The sequence below is a fragment of the Pinus tabuliformis genome, chromosome 4_1 (genome assembly GCF_031772625.1).
Source record: "Pinus tabuliformis cultivar Carrire ecotype Pingquan chromosome 4_1, CPIR1, whole genome shotgun sequence".
Lineage (NCBI taxonomy): Eukaryota > Viridiplantae > Streptophyta > Pinopsida > Pinales > Pinaceae > Pinus > Pinus tabuliformis.
Window position 1 is genome coordinate 492922359 of NC_142303.1, and position 14659 is coordinate 492937017.

The window sequence follows — 14659 nt, forward strand, 5'->3', positions numbered from 1 at the left end:
CATGAAAATGCATCTTTCTTCAATAATGTTGTTAGAGGTGCCGCTACTCTCCCCTAATTCTTAACAAACTTGTGATAATACCTTGTCAACTCGAGAAATCCTCGTAGATGCTTTATGGATGTTGGGATTTTCCATTCCTTAATGGCTTTAATTTTTCTAGGGTCTACCTTAACACCTTCATGAGATACAATATGACCCAGATATTCCACCTCTTGTACTCCAAAGAAACATTTGGATATTTTTGCATATAATTGTTTCTCCTCAAATAGTTGTAGCACCCTGCAAACATGTTCAACATGATCCTTCCAAGACTTGTTGTAGACTAGTATATCATCAAAAATTAATAACACAAATTTTCTAAGGAAGGGTTTGAAAATGAAATTCATCAAACCTTGAAATGTAGAAGGTGCATTGGTAAGGCCAAAAGGCATGACCAAAAATTCATAATGTCCCTTGTGAGTTCTAAATGTTGTTTTCAGAATGTCTTCAATCTTCATTATGATTTGATGATATCCTAAATGAAGATCCAACTTGGTGAAGTAAATTGATCCTTGCAATTCATCCAGTAATTCATCAATGACAGGAATGGGAAATTTATATTTAATAGTGAGCTTGTTGATCTCCCTATAATCCAGACACATGTGCCATGATCCACCCTTCTTGTGCACCAATACTATTGGAGCAGAGAAAGAACTTTGACTAGGTTGAATTATACTAGCCTCTAGCATTTCTACAACCATACATTCAATTTCACTCTTTTGGGAATAAGGATATCTTTACGGCCTGATGTTGGAGGAACACTACCTAAAATCAAATGAATAGCATGATCTTGATCATGAATAGGTGGGAGACCTTTGGGAGTCTCAAATACCTTGGAATGATTTTCCAAGACTTTTTGGAGATCTGGAGAAATAGGTGATTTCGATGTGGAAACATCTAGCGAACATAATTGTGCTTTATAAGCTTTGTCATACCATTAGAGCTTATTATATTTCTTGGTTTCCCTGTAATATCCCTTAATTCAACTTCCTTTCCATGCGTAGAAAATTTCATGAAAAGTTCTTGAAAATTAAAAGCTATTGTACCCAAGGATTGTAGCCATTGGACTCCTAGTACAACATTAGCAACTCCCATTGGAATGGAAACCATTGGGCTATTCAATACATATTCTCCCATGGATAGCTTGATATTATGGCACTTTCTAGAGAAATTTATGGTTCCTCCACTTGCAACCATTACTTGAAACTTTGGTGCTAGATATAGGAAGCAATTCAATTCTTTTTCTATCTTACAATGAATAAAATTGTGGGTACTTCCTGATCAATCAACACTATTACCTTTTTCTTCTTGATATGTCCTTCTATCTTGATAGTTTGAGGAGTGGTAATTCTAGCCAATGCATTACAAGATATCGTCAGATTCATTTCTTCTTTATCTAGGGTTTGTTTGTGGAGTATATCCTCTTCTTTTGACATTTCTTGTTCCTTTTCTCCCTCCTCTTCACAATTTATGTAGAATAATTTCTTCTCAGCACACTTATTACCTTTAGTGTATTTGCTATCACAACTGTAACAAAGCCCTTTTTCTATTTCTTCTTCCAATTGTTGTGGTGTCGACCTTATAGGTTGTGGAAGGCTAGGGGCAACAACACTTCCATCTTTATAGTTGTGAGTGGTAGACTTCCTGGTTGCCATAATTTTGCTTTCCATTTTTCTTGCTAACCTGAATGCCTTATCCAATGAATCAGGTTCCCAAAGGCGAACCTAATGTTGGATATTATCCTTTAAAGTCCCTATGAACACATCAATCCTATGCTCCTATGGAACATATTTTACCCTTATGTTCAATTTTTCTATGTCCTCAATGTGCTCCATCATTGAACCCTTTTGTTTAAGACTTATCAATTGGCTAAAAAAGGTGTTTCTTTTTTTATCCTCATAATGTGCTATCAATTCTTCCATAAAAATTGCCCAAGTGACAATTTGTTTACGAGACCAAAGCCATAGGTACCATACAAACTGATTTGGTTCCAAATATCAAGTTTCAATACGTACCTTTTGTGTGTTTTACACATTATGGAGATCGAAAAATTGCTCCAGCTGTAGTATCCATGTTGCAAGATCCTTGCCATCAAACTTCCTCATATTGATTTTTTGGAATATGGTGGGTCTTCAATCCAACATTAGAGTCTATGAAATCATGATTAACATTTCTTTTGTTCTCATCATGAGTTTCCTTTACTACCCTTTCACCATTAGTGACCATTTCTTGTAGCAAATTATTCAAATTTATCTTCAATTTTTCCATCTTATCATCCATGCCATTCATCTTAGCTTCCACATCATTCATCTTGGATTCATTTACCTTTAGTGAGAGTGAAATTTGTTGTAATTGGTCTTGTAATTTTGATATACCATGTTGCATTTCTTCCTCTTCTTCACAAGTCATGATAGAGCTTTCAGGTTGCTTACTAGGTGTTTCCATTTTCTTTCTTCGAGGCATTAATTAATGGTAATAATTCTTCACTATTTTCTTTGAATTCCTTCAAACTAATTCTTCAAACCAATATTATGCAAAATTAAATAAATTACACACTTTTTTTCACTTTGTAGGAGCTCGATATTGAATGTGATGTATCTCTATAATTTCAGATCATCCAATTCTGAAATTGTGACCTGTAATAGCCCTTTGATTCCTCTTTCCAGTGCCATTAGTCTAATCGAATTTAGATTCTCCAAGAAATATTTATGCACAATCTCCCAAGATGACTTGATTATATACCTTTTCAGAAGAGCAAAATTGTATGAAGTGCTAAGTGTCATTGTTTTGATCTTCGGGTCTACAAAATATACACAGGAAACTAAAACTTGTCCTCTTTTTGTAACTTCTTACGAAATTGCAATCTGACGCTAAAAAAAAAGTTATGACGATTTTCCCAAGGTCACCTATTTGGAATGTAATTCAGGAGTCTGCAAAAAGACAAACTTCCTCAGATAATATCTCCCCAAATATAGTGCAAAGATATCTAAAATTTAGACTTGAGGTATAGAACAATTTCTACCCAAATGGGTTTTATTTTTAGCATCTGAAACGTCTCAAAGAAAATTTTATAGTGCAAATTCCACGATGACCGGTTTGGAGTAGTGAAACACTAGAATCCAAAGCTATGATACCAAATGTTATGAAACCATCTCACAAAAAGATAGAAAATATACATCAACGCCTTAGAATTCAGCCTCTTTGAGGGGGAAACCTCCTTTAAATTAAACAAATGAACAATTCTTGGATGATTCAAATGAAAAAACCTCCTTTTTATATATAGGAGTCTAAGGGGTCACAATATAACTAAGCCAACCTAACAATAATAATATAAAGGCACAAAAATAACAATATAGGGATTCTATTGGGCATAGTAATAACAATATAGGGACAATATGAGCAAAACAATATTAATAAGGGATACAACTACAATAGTAATGGGGGAATCACTAGTATTATAGGGACCCAACACCTATGCAGTAAAGATACAATATCAGTGGCACTATCTATGAATGACATCCCTGTACATGCAGCACAACATCATTTATGCTCTATTGTCAGCCCACCATTTTGTATGATATCGCTACATGTCTAGTAGTGGTGATATTTTGTAGGCCCTAGATGTTGATCCCTGTCTTACACTATTGTTTACAATCAAGCTGTAAACCAGAAAAATGCATCTTCTGAAGCTTTTGTTCTTCAAGATTGGCTAGGAAAATAATGGCCTTTGTTGGAATCATCTCAAGAAATATGTCTTCTCCTGATTAAAGAAGAACCTTGTAAATTCTTCAGAAAGTTCGTCTTTGGTTTGTAGTTTCCTTGAAGCCCATACGAGAAGCTCAAGAAATTAAACATAGCAAGGCTCTACTATAAAATCTTTGGATTAATAGTAGGTTGAAGATAGACCTATGAATACAATTTGAGTATGAGGGAGCTATGATTCAACTATTGATGACATTTGTCCTACAGACGATAACCCTCTCATTTATCAAAGTAAGAGGGAGATTTTTCTTGAGGGGTCAGGATGAAGGGCTCTAAGATTAAAAGATTTGATAAGATGGAGATGTTGTTAATTTGGACATAGTCACCTTATGAGGTCTCTATATGCAGACTTTTGAGTGGATCCATGGATATGAATTGTTGCTTACCCAGATATCTTTATTTCCTGAAATACATTGCTAAAATTTTTGTTGCTTAGACAATATGGTAAATGAAAAGTGCACATCTAAAATTCACATTACTTTATGAATAAATCAAAATCTGAAACATTATGAAGGCTGAAATCTGGATCATTATGATGGCTAAATTCAGCAAGTATGGCTTCAGTGAGCCATATATGCACTCCTTCATTGTATATTGTAGAAGAAGATTTCAAGAATCATGTATTTCTCATACCACCATCTATGGCACAACAAAGGAAAAATTTCTACGACATGTTTGGGTGGAAAGATCTTATGATGAGAAGGTTGTCAGATGAACACAATGCACCCTGAAAAGACAAAGAGGGAGTAAGATCAATCAAATAATGCAAGAAGTAGAGGACTGTGTGACCAAGATCTCTCTATAAATCAATGTGTTTTCTATACATACATCTATATGTTATGATGATCCTATTGATCTAGTCATGACTTTTAGAAAGAAGCTTGGCACTATTCCCTATATGAAGGGATCCTTGACTAAATATTGAAGATTAAGCTCTAGGAGCTCTTGGGGGCTTGGGATACTTATTAATCTATGACCGAACATAGGGTGAATGGTTCATCTTTCTCTATTTGTGCGTTATGTACAAGGTGAGTGGTTCACCTTCCCTTGTGATACCCCATGATGGTTGATATGTATGTAGGGAGAGTGGTTCACCTTCACCTATTGTTGATGACATATGCATAGGATGAGTGGTTCACCTTCCCCTACTGGTGATGACATATGCATAGGATGAGTGGTTTACCTTCTCCTAATGGCATATGAGCAGGATATGTGGTTCACCTTCTCCTGCGAACACCCCAGCGAGAGATGCATATAGGCATTTGTTGACATGTCAGTGGGATGTGGTTCATCATTTCCTCACATGTAGGATGCTCATTCTCTATGATTTTTGCTAACATGTTGGTGGGACGTCATTCATCCTTTCTCCATGTGTAGGATCCTTCCTATGATTGATTGTTGTGACTTGTGTTTGTAGTATGTGGTTTGTTCTTTCCCTACATGTGATTGTGATGTGTGATTGTAAGATGTGGTTCGCCCTTTCCCTACATGTGATTGTGATGTGTGTTTGTAGGATGTGGTTCATCCTTTCCCTTCGTGTGATTGTGATGTGTGATAGTAGGATGTCGTTCATCCTTTACCTATGTGTGGTTGTGAGCAATATGTGGTACATTCTTTCCCTGCTATTGATTCAGTATCATCTGACCCATGTAGTATGGGACATATGGGATACCTCTCATCCAGCCAATGAGTTGGGAAAAGTGGTTAAGGACCATAGCAATACCAATGGACACATTGGGTATTTCCATATTCCCTATGACTAGGATGCTTGGTGTTCTTCAACTTGATATGAGATCAAATTTGATTGAGGTTTTACCTCTGGACTAAATTTTGTCAGTGGAGAGTAGTAAGGTCTTGTGACTCACTCTAAGTCAATTCTTCTTTGTTATTACTTCAGTGTTCAATAGAGCATAGAAAAATCAAGATTCAAAGATGGTTCATGATGATCAGAGACATAGTTTTTAGTTTGACAGGTGGAATTCTCCCTAGTTGAGTGGGAGTGTTAAATTTGGAAACTATGGAAAAATTCCACCATTGGACAGATCATCTATTTTAGATGATTATTTCATTAAAATCCTCTTTTATAGAGGACCAAAATTGACCTAAATATCACTAAATTTGGATAAGGAAAATATTTATTTATTTAAAAAGAAATTATACAAGTCATAATCTTATTAAGGCGAGAAAACTGAAAATTTGAAATTCAAATTTTCCTCCAAGTGTCGAGATCAGCTTCACCTCCATAAGGAAAATATGTCATATATATATATATATATATAGGCATCCTCCATCCTCATTTAGATCATCTAAGTGGTCATCCTCTCCTCTGAAATAGGATATCATCTGAGGTAGGATGCAGGATACATGGGTCAATATTATGAGGAGGCATATCTCTATTTAGGGTACAATTCTCTTGGTAGAAAGAACCACATGTTTGTGGCTCTATTAATGGAGGATAGGAGGTCTATCTTTGTAGCATATCACGTGATTTTGGGTACAAATTTCTTGTTGAATATATTTGTTGTCAGAGGAATACCTATTGGATGTTTTTCTGTGATATTTGGTGAGGTTTATCTTTGTTACAAACTGTAGGAATAGAGATGCTAAATTAGCTCGTTGCTAGGACTATTCAGTGGGTATGAAGGCATGTATAAGTCCTCTCTAGGATGCATATGCCCAAGCTTGAGTGCAGACGGGTCATAAATATTCCATCTAGTTTGGGATTGTTTCAAGATTTGTTGAGGAGGAGCTACCAAGCTCTAAATCAGTGTTTGGTTGTCTTCTATGGATAATCGTAGTAATTGAGGGAGAGGAGAATTAGGAATGAAGTTGACAGCCCTAACCAGTGACTAGGATTTCCATCAACACTTGAAGCTAACTATTTTTGTGCCCTAACTAGTATTCAGAATTGCACTATATAAATCTCCAGCCCTTTGTGCTAGAATTGCAGCTTCATTAAGTCATGTTCATGTTTAAGTGTTTTGATGTTAGATCTTCCATTTGGAAATTTAGTATTGACTTTAAATCATTGTTCTCTATAACTCTCTCTATTGAATATTTGATGATTAATAATAGGAAGATTCGATCAAGGGTTTTCCCCGTCTTGGGGATTTTCCCTGGCTTCAACCATATTCTTGTGTTCTTATGTCTTGGATTGTTTTCAACATTTACTTCTTATGTTTTTTCATTAGTTTTTGTATTATTGTTGATGAATTAATGGGAAAATTGATGTATGAAGTAACTAAATTATGTAAGGAACATGTTAACTTAAAGTTAATACACTCGCATAACAAGACCCACGTAGACGACTACCAAAGGCAGACTCACATAAGAACATCCAGGTAGAAAACTACCAAAGGCATATGTGCAGAGACAGGTACAGGTGTGTGGATCTGGACCCATTAAGAACCTCTCAAACTATTATTTATGTTATTGATAAAGAAAATTTTGTCACAAGGAAAACTAGTGAATAAGGCTAGGGGCTAGAAAATCCAGTTAACAAGCCTAAGAGATAAGCTATGGGATACAAGTGAAAAAAAGAAAGAAGACACTAAGAAAGGGTGACCCAAGAGTGTTAACCCTAGAAAAGGGAGATGTGCTACTCAACGTTGGATAGTGCAGGTAGATGTAGACAGAGATGTAGAGAGAATATAACCAGTAAAGAACTTGATAAATCTAATGTGTAGACAAAACTTAAAAGAATGAAACTAAAGGAAGATGTGAAGAAATTTTGGACCCTACTCACTAGGGGAAATGTTAGTAGAAACTATACTTAAAGCATGGTTAGATTTACATGGGGAAATGTCCAAAATTATGTCGATAACTACAAAATTGAGATTTGAAGATTAATACGCATTTCCTCTAACATGGGTATGTTCAATGTTTTAGTTATTTACGAGTACCCCACTCACTTTGTTAATATTGAATTTAATATTCTGATACTCTTCTCAAAGGATAGAGAGAAATATTAGTGTTAACCATATGTATCACAAAATTATATGAATAAAGTGTAATCATGTAAATAATTTCCAGATATAGATGAAAAAATATAACATACCTGGCATTCTTTGCATATGCTTCATAGTGTTCCATGAGCATCTTCCCAGCTTGTTCATTCAAAGAAGACTCCATGAATGGTTCTACAACTAGGAATCTTATGACCTACAACAATAATCCAAAGTTTAGAAATGGAAATAAATTACTATTGTTTATGGAAAAAATCGTGTACCCCTGTCCCTATAACGAAGATCCAAGAATGCATACAAACTGTATGAATTTCCATGCCAGTTTACTGTTACGGAGTTGATAAAAAGTGAAGTTCAAACAATAATACAAGGTGTGATAACAATGCAACAAATAACAATAAATAATCTTCCAACAATTTTTTTCTTCTTCACATGAATTCCAGTCAGTTCTCATTGTGTAGTGTGCACAGATTGCGTTAAATGTAAAAATTTTGAATACATTTTTAAAATTCACTTAAAAGTCCTAGAACCAAAAACAGTTCATCCCTAAGTTTCTTGGTCAATTAGTTATAGAATGTTAAAAGTGGCCACGACAAAAATATCCACAAGTTGAGCAAAATTTATTGAGTTATGTGCTCATGTGCAACATCAGTTTTCAAATATCACTTAAGCAATATGAAACAAGTGCAAATCATGTAGCTCATGTTGTATCGAAGCAATTAACACACTACAATTCCATTCAAATATCTTATTTCCATCTTTAGTTTCCAAATATATTTCAAACAAAAAACACACAACAAGCACAATTGTGTCCAGCCAAATGTAACACACTACAATGCTTAATAAAAAATATGATAAATAAGCTAAACCAATTAGTGGATGAACACATACAAGAAGAATGTGTCACAATCTAAGGGTTGGATTCCAATCCTTCTTCAGAGTATTGACACATATCTCTCCATTTCTTGCAATATTAGGGTGGAAGCTTTTTGTGAGAAAATACCGTGCAGTGCAAGCCAATCATTACTATTGAAAAATGCCAAAGTTTATTTCTCAGTTTTTACAAGTCATGCATCCCCCTTATATACTTGATGATTTAGATAAGCAGTGAGTAGAAAAACAAAAAGAATGTCCTATAGGCAACTAAACCTCTAAAGAAAACATAATATCCATTTAAGAGGATGTAGATTGGATGAAGTATCATTATAAGGATCAACAATTACCTTTGGGAGGTGAGTTTTTAAAATCAGGAGTTAGAACCAGTTTCATTCGAAAAACACCAAATTCATATGGAATTCCAGCTGCATAAAAAAGCATCAATAAATGTAAATATAGTTCATGTTCCGAAAATTAGTAACAAACATGCAAAAAAAACGAATTTAGATGCTTCAATAAATGTAATATGAAAGAAATGATCCCTTTCTCAAGCATAGAACATCCAAAATATGTTACAATTTTCTCAATTATTATTTTAGAATGTACTTGGTCCTTCAATGTCCACAACTTTGATTGAAAATGTTTTCATCATTCACCACCACTTTTATACCTCCATGAGGTGATTCATCAAGACTCTTCAACTCCTTTCCAATTTCATTTATCACCATGGGTGGGAGGTTCTCATTTTTAGTGTGTAACACAAGATATAAATGTATTTATGTATGAAGATTCACTTCAAAATGGAAAGCATCACAAAAATTTATTCCTGACAAAAACCATATTCACTGATCATGAGCAACTAGAAATATAAAAACCTACATGCAATTTTCACCACTGTCCAGGATGTTGGGGTTTTACATTCTATAAATTGAAGACTAATTGGAACTCCACACCTTTAATTATAGCATTGAGGAGATGAAAGGAAAAGGGACTTTCTTGTAGTGCTGGAGAAACCAAAATATGCCAAAAATATATGTATTGGTAAAGACAAAACATAAACATTCACAGTATGCCATTTAGTAATAGCTATTTATGTATAGGCAAATGATAATAGAAAACGCAACAAGGTCCAGTAAAAGATGAATGTCCCCAACTATTTAATGATGTAAGGTTTTTACTTTTGAAAGGAAGAGGGACTTCCTTGCAGTAAAAAGTAAACAACTTTATGCCAAAAATCTATGCATGAGGAGAAAAAGGGATAGAAACATTCATAATATGCCAATTTAGCTATAGAAAAACCTCATAATTGAGTATCTATAATGAGTTAAAAGGCCCCATTATCCATCAGTAGGGTCGGTATTTTTTCCATGTCCCACTGATACAATTGCGTGAAATTCAACTTGTAGTAGTGGCTAAAAACATCCACTTGTTGATTTGGCAAATGGAACCTCCCTATCTAGAAGGTAAGATGGAATTTCACAACTTTCATTTACCTTGAAGGCTTGAGAATGACAACTTCAGTAAAGAATGTGGAAATAAAAATGAACAGATAACATAGTCAAGGAATAAAGACCATTGGCCATGACAAGATAAAGGGGCCACATATTCATTCTTGTCCATACTGACCAATGTATCAGGGTGCAAAATCTGTATGGCAATAACATAATTCAAAGAATGAGAGTTCAAAGAAGACCCCTACTAAACATTTGCAGGTTGGTGGTAGAAAATAGTCAAGGTATGCATATGATGCAATGGCGCAGTTTTAGCAGGAAGAAATAAGAAAAGGTATGAGGCTGTAAGAATTGGAAGGAGAAAAAAATATTTCTTCTTCTTTCTCTGGGACCAAGGACTCTTCAATTATTTTGCATGAAGAAGTCTACTAGTGACATAGTACATGCAGAAGAAAATGGAAATCCTTTATCTGAAGAAAAAAGAATCTTGTGAATGAATGGCATGCTTTTTGTTCAACCCATGGAAACAACATTAGCATTTTCTATTGCTCCATCCCTCTATACAAGTTATCAATCTTTTCTAGTGCTCTATCTCTATGTAAAAATAATCAACCTTCTCTAGTGCTCTATCTCTCTATACAAATAATCAACCTTTTCTAGTGCTCTATCTCCGCATGAAAATTTTATATGGATCACGTTAAAAAATGCTAAAACGGGAATAATAAATTCTCAAAATGGTAGAAGAATTGGACTTCAATTCCAATGGTTATACCACTATATCCTCCATGGAAAGGGGGCTTGATGTGAGTGTTTTTGGGTGAATTAGATGAGCATTGTATATCAACATAACCGAGAATTTGGTACATATGAGCCAGCTGTAATTGCATTCATGAATGAAATTCAAAGCCAATTGCCATTGCTAGGAGATGAGAGATGCTATCTTCTTTTCCCCTTAAGTTCCAGCCTTGATCAAATCCTTTTATAGCTTACCAATAGGATAGGAACCACTCTATAGATGTATGATGATGTAAATAACACAAATATATACAACTATATGCTCTAGAAATTATTTTTCTTCGATTTTTCTTTGTACGACTAATTTGCGTCAAGACTACTTCTAACATTGAAAAGTTCATATAAATTACACTACATGCCTGAGAGGTTTGGCTTGTGCCATGTTCCAAAAAAAAAAATGTTAGCATGACAAAATTTATGTATCCACTAACCAACATTTCATTTGTAAATAATCTCTTGTATTTTTTTTTTAATCTTGTGTTGGTGAAACTCAATATTTAAATTCTCGTTAAACAAATATTCAGGTTTATCATGGGCATACACACAGTTCTTGCTCCCTATTCTTTACCAAAAAGGAAATAGGTTGAAGTAAGCTAATGAAAATATTGATTCGATAATGGAAGGCATTGTGAGTACTTAACATGGGAAATTTGTTTCCTATTTAATCATAGCTTATTATCAATCTATGTCTACAAAGTCACTATAAAATGGTTGACCAACAGACAACATAGAGTTCTCAAGTTTGAGTTTTTCACTGAACAGATAATTGAAACGTTACATTGCTAATCCATCCCACAAACCTTTGTTTTCAATGTCCCCAATTTTACAACATTATAGTAAGAATATTTCTAGTTCTGCACAAGTTTTGCAATAGTTGAAGGCATTGTAGGTTCATGCTACAAAGTTGGAATATTTAGAACATGCAAGAAATGTCTTCAACAGATACATCCTTACCTGCATACCGTGATATAGCTTTGTGGTGTTTACTAAACCACATAATTTCATGTGTATGTGTTTTACTCTGGAATTTATTTGTACAGTAAAGAAGTGTTGACTATAACAAAAACCTAAAACAGGTTTTGGAATATTTTCCATTTCCAACTGAGCTTAGGACAAAGCTCACATATAAAATAAAGATCTTTAATAATAGAATTTACTCAGGTATGTTCATGACATATAAAGGTAAAACACAATAAGATTAAAGAAATTTCCCAAATCAAGTAAGACAAATTAAATCATGGCCATGTTCAAGGAGGCTTGATTACAAGCCTTGTTAGAAATAGTTTGCATTTCTAGTATACAAACAAAAATGATCAATTACCATAGGAGATGTTTCTTAGAGACAGTGCAAGGGATATTATATATGCTATATCATACATCATTCTGAGACTATGAAGATTAAAATTATGATTTAGCATCTATCCTAAAATAGGCTCAAAGTACTAATCCACATGACTGTGTTTAGGGTACCAAAAAAAAAATTTGCTAAAAGCCACTTAATTATATTGTGCCAAACGTTTGCTACAAAGAAATTAAATGTACTTAGAACAACATTGACTTCTTTCTTACCTTCTCACAATATCAAGCCAAGCCCCACAATTCCTTTAACTCTATTCTTCTTTCTTTGTTGCTCGAGTAACATTGCCCTTTCGAACACTTCAACTTTCTCATCCAATGTTGTTGGATATCTAGACACATAGTGTTATTTTAACTTTTTCCAACACTTCTTCCTGCCTGACAAACAAGTTTCCCTTGCTTGTTTTCTCATACCGTTGATTGTTGCAACAAGTTACCCTCAAGCCTATGTTTCTTGGGTTGAAGTAGAAGGATGTGTGCTCTATCAACGACATTGGATCTGGTCTCTTTGCAAGAGTAGCTAGTACTTCTTTTGCACCCTAGATTTATGGTCCAGTTGCCAATTCATCTCGCTCAGCCCTATTACTCACTTTGTGGAAATCGTATCTGAGACTCCTTTGAATATTGTAACCATGCAAGAGAAGGGCAAAGCTAAAATTGATGGACCTTATGTAACATATGATCTATTACCCTTTCCTAATGGCTTGAAGTACTACGCACATGGTCCTCTAATGGTAGATGAGATTTTCATGAATCTTACCTTTGAGCTTGTTGACCCTCGTGAATATTAGGTTTTCCACCCTAAAAACATGCAGCCAAACATTGCGATGCTTGAGTATACATGAGCTTTTTTTAGAGGCCTCACTATTCCAAACATTGGTAATTGCATTGTCACCATTGATGTAGTGTCTCTGGTCCATCGCTGAAATGAAATTACAAGACAGAAACGTGTACAACATAAAGTATATATCAATCCAGCAAGGTAGAAGGTTAGAGTAAGAGGGAGACTGGAGTACTCACCCATTATATGTCTCCATATCGAAACATATTATTTCTGGAACACCAGTGAGAGCTTTCCTCCTTTTCTTGATGGTGTTGGGGTCATATTGTGGTTTAGAATCGAACATTGTCTTCTTCTCCAGCATTTGCAGTGCTCGACCATATACTCCTTTTATTCCATGCATTCCCCCTCTAAGATCTGAAGGCTTGACACGACCATAGAAGACTAGAATAATAGTTTCCCTTGACTCGAACATGAGTGGGAACTCATCAAGACATAAATTTGACTCTGCGTATCGGGGAGAGAAAATAGTGATATGTAGAGAAGTTGTTCGAATGGCACTCTGGATTTGAGGACTTATATACTCTCCATTTTTCAATTCATCTTCGTCCAAAAACACTCATAGTTTGTGTTTGTTAAGGTGATCTTGTTGTGCCTTTCTCAAGCTAGAAATGAACAAAGGATTAGGGTTAAAACTCAGAAACAAAGAAAGGTTTGGTGTCGAAGAGAGGCTCAACTGCAAACTACAACCTTTCCCAAATTTTTCGCGCCCGTGTAGCTGCGCTATTCCCGATATTCTCTAAAACTATGGTGTATTTTTCCTTCCACTTGGCTAAATAATCATATAAACAATACCTAGGTTATCAATATTATTATATGGTATATTAAAACCCTTTAGGCCCTCATTATAACCGCAATATATTATTTTTTGATTTTTCCATTTTTAATGCCCCAATATGAATGCATGTGATATAACATTGGTTTGTCAGTGACACCCCCGTGACTTATACTGAGTGGACGTTTTTTTCATTTACTTTTATGACTTCGAACAATCAAGTGCTTTAAAATCTTTTCATATTTCGAGTCTAAAAAGGGCTTAAAAGAGGACTCTAGGGTTTCACTTTTTCATGATTTTTAAGAGCATGAAAAGTGATAAAAGTCTGCTCATAATCAAAATGATCCATTTTTATGTTGTAACCTATTTTGCACAGTATAAATTATCATAACTGCTTGATATTAGGGTAAAAAACACTAAAAATTTGACTTTTAACTAGTCCTAGGCATAAAAAATAATATTTTAATCACCCAAAAACTTATAAAACTTTGGAAAGTAACTTTATTTTTACCATTTGTTTTTTAACTAGTCGAAGAGCAGAAAGAGGGATTTTTACCACCAACTTCTGGGCTAATTCCGATAAAATCGATGGAAAAAATCATGAACCCTTTCCTCTAGGTAAGATATATCTTCAATATCTACATTTTCATCCGTTTACATTTCAAGTTTAGGATTTCATTTAATTTTTTGGGGGGGGGGTTCTATTTTAAACGGTATGCCCTTGGACTTGCAAGATAACTCTTCATCAGGTCTGCATAGTCCGATATTTTGTTTTGTATTGAGAAATGTGGTTTGCATG

The 14659-nt window shown here is 34.6% G+C and overlaps 1 pseudogene; it reads right to left on the reverse strand.

The window, feature by feature from the left end:
* Nucleotides 1-11848, reverse strand: part of LOC149176676 (ubiquitin-conjugating enzyme E2 22-like) — a 37031-nt pseudogene extending 25183 nt beyond the window's left edge.
* Nucleotides 11849-14659: the final 2811 nt, after the last annotated feature.